Here is an 11,011-nt window from a genome sequence, read left to right on the forward strand (position 1 = left end):
ATTACTTTTTTTATGAAATTATTGATGAAAATTTACGAGAGTGTTCTTTATGTCTGATGTGTTATATTATGTGCCGTAAATAATTTTTATTTGAGTTTTACCTATTTTATTAATTAAATTGATAATTTGTGTGTTTAAGGTTCAATTTTATTGAATATTTTTAAATTGATGAAAATAATTAGTGGACAATTTTATAATTGTCGAAAATATTTTTATTGAAGCATGTTATGTGTTTAGTATGTTTAAAATACTTTAGAATAATTTTTTTATTATTTTTTCGAGTTAATTAATTGAATATCTTAATTTTGCATTTTCGTGATTGTTAGTAAATAATTCGTGGATATTATATTTTTAGGTTGAAAAATCTATTTCTGTACATAATCCATATTACCTTGGATTTATGCATGTTATGTTAATATTTGGTAATTTTTGGGGTGTCTATTTATATATTTAAGTATTTTATTCGCTTTATTGAGTAATATGTAAATTATTGTCAAAAATTACTTTTAGAGTCCGAAAATTAGAAATAAAATTATTACAATGTTTGTAAGGCTGCGATGGTTGTATGCTAATTTTTGTGTAAATTTGTAGTTCGTTAATTCGTTTTATTTGTTAAATAACTTTTAGGAAAAATTGACAATAGAGGTCTGAACTTTTGGGTGATAATTTTTAAAAGGTCTGAACTATTGATTAACCTGTGTAGGTCCCAACTTTAGGGGGTCTTAACTTTTAGCGGGCCTTAGTGACTTAAAACTGGCTTAATAGGTCATCACTTGTAAAACTTGGGTCACATCAGAAGGCTTAATTGAGGGAGGGATGTAGGAACTAGGTGAGATTTAAAAAAAAATCTTCAGTTTTAAGTCGTCGAGGCCCGCTAAAAGTTAAGACCCCCTAAAGTTGGGACCTACACAAGTTAATCAATAGTTCAGACCTTTTAAAAATTATCACCCAAAGTTCAGACCTCTATTGTCAATTTTTCCTAACTTTTATTGTGATTTTGTTAGTTATTTGAGCTTATTCTTTCTAATTAGTACGAGTTTAATAAGCAGGATTAAAATAAAACTTTTTGCATTCTTTGAAGGTTGACAATTTATAAGTTACTATGGTTATGGTTGGGTGTCATTATATTTACATTTAGGTAGTGTAAGAATAATTAATAATTGTGTACATTTTGCAGAATTAATGAGTTTTGGAGTTAATTAGTACTATTAATCGATGGCGTCAGGTTGGCGCTGAGTGCAAGCTCATGGGTCGGGCGCATAGTATTGGTATGCTTTTCGTTGCCTGATTTTCGTATGTGCTTCTATGTATGCTTTGCATAGTATTGATAATCTTGTATGATGTGATTTATTTCTAGTTGTTATTGTTGGTGCTTTAAAACTCTTTTTATAACATTATTTATGCTTAATTGTATACAAAGTATTTGTTGTTTGAAGCATTGATGTAGATTTATAAGTTTACTTCTTTCAGTAATTTTGAAGAGATATCTATTGATGAATTGTGGATATAAGGCGGGGGGGATCCCTTTGATGAATATTATTGAAAACTCTTTTCAAATCATTATTTATCATCTTATTGCATATACTCCTAATTGTCAATCGATAAATGAGTATTTATTTTCTAACTTGCACTAATGAGCATCAATAGAAATCACGAGTGTCGCATTAAAAGAAATAAATTACTAATTCTCATGACTATTCTAACACAGGCAATGAACAAATTGGCATAAAAGAGGCATTCCTCCCTTCACTTTAATTATTCCTCCACTTCAACCTAAATACATAACATCTCTCCCCCTTTAACGTACCTTATGGGAAATACATTGACAACAAATTTAATGCAAAGGGCAAACAGAAAAGAGTAACATCAGAAAAACCAAACAAAAATTAAGAAAAAAATGAAAGCAAAAACACCGTGAACAAAAAAAAAAAGAAAAAAAGGGCAAAATATTAAAAATCGGAGAAAGAGGAAGTGCTGCAAATTAACCCATCAATAGTTTTGTCATATACTTTCTTTTCAAAACCTTCATCCTTCGATTCTAAACCACCAACCTCAAATCATACCTCTTATAAACCTGCTCATAACCATGCATATTGTATCCTAATATGCCCTAAAAAGACAAACCCAAGCCCACTAGGTCGAAAACCCATAAGGGCGACTTAGGCAAAATTCGGGGCACCTTCTCATTCACTAGCCTAAACTACGAATGGTCTGATTCTGCTAAAGATACGTAAGAAACCTCACCCTAAGGTCCGACCGCTTTAAACCAAACCAAACCTACATCATTATCCACCCTTGCCAAAGATCTCCTCCCAAATCAATGCTTTATTTAATGCTTAATCATTGCAAATGGCTCTAAAGCAAAATGCTCGACCACCAATTAAAATGTTAAGAGCTACAACTGGCCTGATTCCATCACGGATACCTAGGCAACCTCTTTCAAGGCCTGCCCATTTTAATTCAAAACATATTTTAAGGCTCGTCTAGGCCCATGAAAAAAACGCGATCGCCCAAAATAATCATGAATTTAAAATGCTCATCCCTACCCTTAGAACATAGACTGGGATTCAAACCTACATCATTAGCCTCCCGAATTGCGCTAGTCAATACATTATAGCTCCGCCTTTTCTTATTCTAATCGCATCTATTTATGGGCTCGCTTAGGCCCCTGGCTTATAAAACTCGAATCATATACAACTCAAGCGCTATAAAAGCTCGTTCTATATATAACAAATTTCAAATCTAGCATAGTCTATTAACTGAAAAGATTATCCTTGGGCTCCATGTCTAACTTGATAAGGACTTCATTATGAGTTGATACAAAAGATTGTAGGCTCCAGACCCATACGAGATCATAATTGTTTTATGGGCTCACTTAGGCCCATAACAACTATAATGCATTTCGAATCAGACATAACTTATATTGATCATCCTTGGGGGCTTCCCCTTTCTTCTCTTTCGAAAACAATTTCTAAACGAAAATTTGAGCTTCTATTGGAACGATCAAATCATATCATTTGCATTAGTGTCATATCATCTACATTAGTGTCATACCTCTGCAATAGCATCACATCTCTACATTTGCATTACATATCTATATCGTTCCAAACATTGTGTCAAGCATCGCATCCTTCGTCCTGAGCCTCTAGCGTCAATCATCGAGTCACACATACACACACACGTATCCACAAACGATAGCACCTTTAAGTTTAGAGTATTAGAGGCCACTCTTTATAGGTCAAGTCTCTTCCTATTCTTACATTGTAATCCCTCATACTTTATGGATTTTATAAATATATTTTAGTATATATATATTTATATTTATATATAAGTTAGTTTAAAATAATTTATTTATTTAAAAGGTCGATTATTTTGAAAGTCAAACACTAGTAGAATAAATGCTTATTGGTGCGGTTATTAAATGGCTTATTGTGGTGGTTTTGACCGCGCAGCAATTAAGGGGGAAACAATAGGTAATTAATATGTTGTTGCGGTTTTAAACCGCAGCAATAGTTGAACATATTGCTGCGATTTCTGGGTAAAACCGCAACAATATATTTAATTTATATCAGATTTATAAAGCATATTGCTGCGGCTTCTGAGGAAAACCGTAGCAATATGCTGTAGTTAATAATACTAAATAGGCATATTGCTGCAAGTCCTAGCGAAAACCGAAGAAAATAGGTCCTAGTACAGGTAAAAAAAAGATTTTTTTTTTTTGCATTTTGTCATCAAATTCAAAGTAATGATAAAAAAACTTTCTCAAATAATTGCAATACCAGTTTCAAACACAAATTTCTTATGTAAAAAAATGCAAACATCACTCAATCATTCATAAAAAAATGTAAAAATGACTTCAAGATAAACACAACTAAAGCAATACAACATATATCAAATAGACAGCATAAAATTGAGAGGAGAGAGGAGAGAGGAGAGGTTGAGAGGATTTGGCTGCTGAGAGAATAAAATTGAGAAAAATAAAACCCTAACTATGACACGCATGTTTTATACCTATTTTTTAATAAATTTTAATGATATTGTTGCGGTTCCTAACAAGTACCGCAACAATATATTAAAATATTATTTTTTTAATATTTGGTTGTGGTTTTTTTCAAAAACCACAACAATATGTCTGGTCAAATAGTCAAAATTTTTTAATTTTTTTTTCTATTGATATCATATTGCTGCGGTTTCAACCTGAAACCGCAGCAATATCTTTAATTTATATTTTATATTTTATATTTTATTTTTACGTGATATATTGCTGCTTATGGGTAAAACCGCAGCAATACCACCGCGGCAATAAGCAATTATTCTACTAGTGAAAGGAATTATTTTAAAGATTTAAGGAAGTTAAAATATTTCGTTAAAGCATGCTTCGAAAAATAATTAAAATACTATTTGGATTTGAAAAAGGATTTTCAATGGGCTTGAGAAATCCAAAATTAATTGGACTAGGAAAAGAAACTTCTAGTAATGTTAGGAGTTGATTCATCAATCTTATTCATTATTCAATCCTACTTAGGATCCAATTGCCTTTTCCTAAGCCCAAAAGGAGAGCTTGCTTATAAATATCATTAAACCCACATATTTTACCCACACAAAAATATTCTCTCTCCTCTCTTCTCCCTCCTCAAGAGAACCGGCCCTCAACTGTTTTCTCCCTCTCACGTGATTTTTCTTTCCTTCTTTATTTCTTTCTTCTTCTTCAAGGAACACTTTCTTTTTCACCAAGAAACACCACCACTCCACAACACCACCACCACCGCCGACCTTCCGGCTGCCGCCACTGCCTTGGTCCTTGTCCTGCACCCTCTTCTTTGGTTCGTTTCTTGTGTTGGTTTGTTTTCTTTTCTTCTTCCTCAAGTTTTGATTAAAGATTATGTTTTTATGTTTTTTTTAAGTACTAATTATGATTAAAAGCTTTAATTTACTATTTTAATGATGAATCTATGATTATATTAATTATATATTGAAAGGATAAAAATCATATTTGATTATTATGTTTAAATTGGATTTTTAGTTATCAAAGCATGGATTTTTAGGGTGTTAAAGATTGAAAAATCATAGTAGCATGTTATAAACTATAAAATTGGTTTAACTTATGAATTTGAGCATGTTTAAGTATATTTAAAGGGAGTTTTAATAATTTATAAATTGTTGGAATTTTAGAAAGGTTGTTATTAATGGAGTTTTATGGATTAATGACTAGTATAGTAGTACTATGCTAGGGAATATAAGTAATTGAAGTTTTAATGATAAAACCAATTTTAAATATTTTTAAAGAGAATTTAAAGTATTTTAAATCTGCTGTAATTTATTTGGACTATTGATCATAAATTCTATTGATTGTTTTAGGCGGAGATTTCTCTGTAGGCGACTTCTAAAGTTGTTAAAAAGTAGCCTATAATTTTGTCTACACAAGGTACATACATACCTATGTATTGTTTGATGTAGTATCATGATTTTAGGAAGGGAAGTTATGTAGTATCATTTATAGGAACTTTGTGAGCTCATATATGATTGCTATGTTGTTGGATTTTACATGTTTTGTGCCTACGTGCGAACATGTTAAGTATGAGATTAATATCATGTTTGTATGGAATATCGATGGAAGCATGTTGGTTCGGAACTTTATTTATTAATTCACATGGGGGAATTAATATATTCATTAGTTGGATCATGATTTAATCATGTGTTTCCTTATATTTTTTTCACTACTATGAGGATTGTGGGCCTTGTTTGGTAAGTTGATAATTTATACCTTTGCAAGGTAAGTTGGTTGTTGGCTAGGTTCAACAAATAAGAAGGATTGAAATTACGAAAGATTTAATCTTCGGAGGTTAAGATAAAAAGGAATAAGGTTGTGAATGTTTATTATGTATTATATGTATTGCTTGTGTGTCATAACAAGTAATAGTTGGTAAATCATGTAAAATGAAACTTGAATAGTAATAAACTTTACACTCGTGCACGTCTGAAGTTGGATAATCATGAATTGGGGTACATGGTGGTCATGCCATGACTTTTTCTGGGAATTGGATTGATCACCGTTCCAATTTTTATTTAAAAGGTTCCTCAATATCGTAGGTCATTATGGAATATGGAGTCGCGCCCTTATTTCGTCTTCCTATGTGAACACTGGTTTTTAGATGAGACAACTCGGTCGAATGACTATTCCATTAAAGTAATAAAATGATTGTTAAAGTTTAGTTCAGTAAAAGCCGTCCGCAGATTGTTAGATTGTTATATATGTTGTTGTTTGTCCCTTATTATATTTATTAGTATCATGTTAGAAATGTTGATTTATTATTATGTAAGTACTCAACTTTGCTGACTACGTGCTTTGTTTGTATGTGTTGATCATGGTTTTGCCTTATTAATCCTGTGATAACCCATTCTTAGTGAGCAGATTCTTCAGTGCATTGACATCTACAGGTGTGCAGATGTTGCATCATGGGGGTTTGGGAACGGATAGCTTGTGTAGCAGATTGATCTATTTATTATTTTAGCAGATCACTAGGGGGAAAAAAAAGGAAGGGCTGCGCTGGAAGGGCTGCGTATTCTTCAAAACACAGCCCTTCTTTATTGTAGGGCTGCAGTTTTAAATAAAATGCAACCCTTTTTTTTACAGAAGGGCTGCGTTTTTAAAATAAAAACGTAGCCTTTTAGATAAAGGGTTGCGCTTGACTAAAAAATGCAGCCCTTCTAACTGTAAGAAGGGCTGCGTTTTTTAGTCAAGCGCAGCCCTATTGGGCCTTAAATTCCTTATATTCTATTTGCCCGAGCCCCTAAACTCCCTCCAATTCTTTCATTATGTCGCTGTTGAAACACCCCCCCTCTCTCTCCTCCCATTTCATCTCCTCTTCTTCTTCTCCTCAACTCACCAAAAAACCCGCTTCTCTGTTCGTCGTTGTTCTCAAAGTTGCACGGTTCTCTCTCACCTTCTGTCTCGTCGTTCCTCACATCACCGATTTCAATTCGTTCCTTCTCCGTTCGTCAGCGTTCCTTCTTTGTTCGTCGTTGTTCTCAAAGTTACACGTCCTCGTCCGTCTTTGTTGTTCCTCGTCGTTCTAAAAATACCGGCTCTTCGTTCCTCGTCCGTCGTTCCTTCTCTGTTGGTCGAACTCCGCTTAAGCAACACAGCAACAACAAGCACGACAGCAACAATTTCAGATCTATAATTTTACGGTTTTTTTTCCTTTTCGTTTATTTTTTTCATTTTTTGTTCATTTTCAGATTAGTTTATTTTTTTAAGGTTATTTTTTTTCATTTTCGTTAATGTTCAGATTTGTTCATTTCCAGATTAGTTCATTTTCAAATCTATAATTTTAGGATTACTTTTTCATTTTTTGTTCATTTTTGTTAACTTCTGTTTTTATTTTCGTTCCTTTTTTTTTCTATTTCCATTCGTTTTTTTTTTTCATTTCAGCACTAAGATTTCTGGAATAATCATTGGGTTTCTTAATAAAAATCATAGCTGTATACATAATCATACAGGAATTCACATTGATGCATACGCTGCTTTGTACGCAGGCTAAGAACACCTACAAGCCTACAAGGGCATCTCAACCATCTCGGTTTCTTAATAAATTTTTTTTATTATTTTTTTTTGGTTAAAAGGGTTGCGATTATGGTCAAAACCGCAGCCCTTTGTACAAAGAAGGGCTGTGTTTAAAAACGTAGCCCTTCACTAATAGTGAAGGGCTGCTATGGAAAGGGCTGCTGTCAGAATACGCAGCCTTAAGGGCCTTTTTTAGCGCAGCCCTTCCTTATTTTTCCACTAGTGGATACATTTACATTTAAGTTTGGTTTGAAGTCAAAGTTAACAATGTTGTTTGGTTTTAAAGTATTTCGTTAATTATTATATTACAATTCTATAAGTTCATTATATGTTTTCCACTGCAAAATTCTGAATAAGCCGATACGTTATCACACGGGCGATAATGCTGTGATGATTCTCTGATTTTATATTTGAAAAGTATTTTTGGAAAAGAGAGAAATTATCGGGGTGTTACATACACTAGCACCCACATCACGAGACACACATGCATGACACCTAGTTTTCCTTTGTAATTCTTGTGTTATTTGTATTCACGGGTACCTAACATTGAACGACTCTATACGAGTTATATTCCGCCAAGGTCTACGGACCAATACAATTTAACAACAGAAGACAAACACTATATACATGGTGCGTCTAGCGCACCGGGAATGTTGTGCCACACACAGCAAACTGCGTCCAGCGCAATATGTTGCGCCAAGTGTAGGCTTCTGCGTCTTGCACATAAGCTTCTACAAAACGCTTGGGGGCTTCTTAGCCAGGTGGAGCCCACACGCTTAATTCCAAATGATTTCAAATGTTCGTGATGATATTACGCGCCACCATTTAACGAACTTTCAAAAGTTTGCAAAAAAAATATCATTTTGTCATCCTACAAAGTCTCAACGTCTATCACACAAGAGATAATGAATACTCAGGAAAATCGAAGACGGGACACAAACCGTCAATAAGGAGACACAAATCGTTAGGTCTACCGACCACATCCAATAAACTACACAATTTGCCCTGGAGCGGGACAACCAACAACCCGGCCTTGTGGAGCGGGACAGGCAATAGCTTTACACAATTCGCCCTAGAGTAAGACAGCCAACAACTCAGCCTTATAGAGCGGGACAACAACTCTACACAATTTACCCTAGAGAGGGACAACCAATAGCTCAGCCCTGTGGAGCGGGGAAAGATAATAGTTCTACCCAATTTGCCTAGAGCGGGACAACCAATAGCTCAGCCTTGTGGAGCGGGACACCCAATAACTCAACACAATTTGCTCTAGAGCGGGACAACCAACATCTCAGCTCTGAGGAGCGGGACAACCAATAGCTCTACAAAATTTGCCATGGAGGTGGACAACCAACAACTCAGCCCTATGGAGCAGGACAACCAATAGCTCTACACAAATCGCCCTGAAGCGACACAACCAATAGCTCAGCCCTGTGGAGCGGGACAACAGGTCTACACAATTTGCTCTAGAGCGGGACAACCAACAACTCAGCCTTGTGGAGTGGGACAACCAATAGCTCTACACAATTTACCCTAGAGCGGGACAGGCAATAGCTCAGCCTTGTGGAGCGGGACATCCAATAGCTCTACATAACTTGCCCTGGAGCTGGACAACCAATAACTTTATCATCTCATTTCCACCTATCCTCTCATTTTTGCAAATTTACAATTACTTTACAAATATGTTTCATGTATGTCTGTTCCTGAAGCTTTTGCTTGTTTTGGAGGTATAAACGTAAAAGAATGATTTTGGATTACGTAGCATCTGAAATCATTCTCCGTCCCGACACGTGTACTTGGACTTTCAATTTTTCAAACCTCGGTCAAAGTGGGGGCTTATGTAGACATATAATTGTGTCTTCCAATTTAAGGTTCCAACGATGAAATATACCGCAGTATTAGTTGGCACGACCTGATTGAGGAGCAATCTGAATAACTAGGCCATATGTGTTTTGAAATAATATTATAAAAGCTCGATTAATTATCCATGAATATGATGAATAATTGTAAATTAAACCCGTAAGATATTTTAAGTCAATTTTTAAAAGCCCAATTGAATATTTATTGTTTTAATAAAAACTTCCATAAATGCTTTTATTATTATCTTTAGAGCGTAATTCATATTTTCATCCCGTAAAATTCAATCTCCGGATTTTTAGGGATAAAAATAGCATCCTGAAAGCATGCATAGAATAAAAAAAACAAATATATCGGAATATGCGCCGGACACAGCAGTTGCGCTCAGCGCACCACGTGCGTCCATCACAATGGCCAGATCGCGTCAGGCGCGCCAATGAGCGCCTGACACATGTACTTGTGACTCACACAGAGTCCTACGTGATGCAAGTCATGTGTGAGACGCAAGCTACTTTTATATCTTTTAAAAAATGCGTTTACACTTGTGAGATTTTAGCTGGACGGACCACGTCAGGCGCGCCAATATATGCCTGACACGGGTCATTACGTCTGCCACGTTCCCTTTTACCTATAAATACGGGTTGATTTCAAAATCAAAGATGACTGGAAATTATTATGTTTAAGACCACAAAATCCTCACGAATTTCTCAATACTATTTTGAATCTTAAAATACTCCCACCTTTCAAATCTATTTCAATTACTGATCATATTATATTCTTGGTTGCACGATTGCTCCGCCTGAAAGTCATTACGCTCTTCGAACTAAACCGCGTAGGTAGAATCCTAAGGATCCTTGAACAATTATATTTTATTTATATTGAAGTTACTAATAGTCTTTTTTTGTCATGATGTAGATCTTTAATTAATAGCCGCATTTTCTTGTAAATTTTAACCCTTTTATTATTCTTGTATATAATATTCATGATTGCCTTATTTGTTCTATGCATGATATTTATCGCCCACATGTTATTATTGTTAAACAAGATCTAAAGAACTCATTTTTTGGTTCTTGACCATCTATGGAGTCATGATAGAGACATATGCATTGGATAAGTCCATAAGATGTCCCATCAGTACTAATATCCAATTATGTTTATGATTCTTCATTTAAAGAATTGTTGGCGACTCCAAAACAAATTTCAAATAAAACCTTAAACCATAGGGTAGTCAAATAAACGCGCTCATACCACGTGTAGGCATTAAAAAGATTAAAAATCTACGCCTGCAGGAACAGATTGGTGTTTACATGAATTAGGTGTTTGGATGCTTTTGGTGTTTGATGAAAAATGAAATTTCTACACGTTTCCGACATTTTGTCCAGTAATGAAGATGCATATTGACCCAAGAATTTCAACTTACAAACCGCTACTCGGGAACCAATTTACCAGCTTGGGCAGCAAAGCCTAGCACATTACCGCTGCAGGGAACACTGATTATCCTTGGTAAAGAGCTACTCTGTTCCCTTGATAAACAACTACTCAAAGTAGCGGTTCTGCTTACTGACCATTAAGCAAAATACCAGTTTATTA

Source organism: Beta vulgaris, chromosome 8, assembly GCF_026745355.1.
Source record: "Beta vulgaris subsp. vulgaris cultivar EL10 chromosome 8, EL10.2, whole genome shotgun sequence".
Classification (NCBI taxonomy): domain Eukaryota; kingdom Viridiplantae; phylum Streptophyta; class Magnoliopsida; order Caryophyllales; family Amaranthaceae; genus Beta; species Beta vulgaris.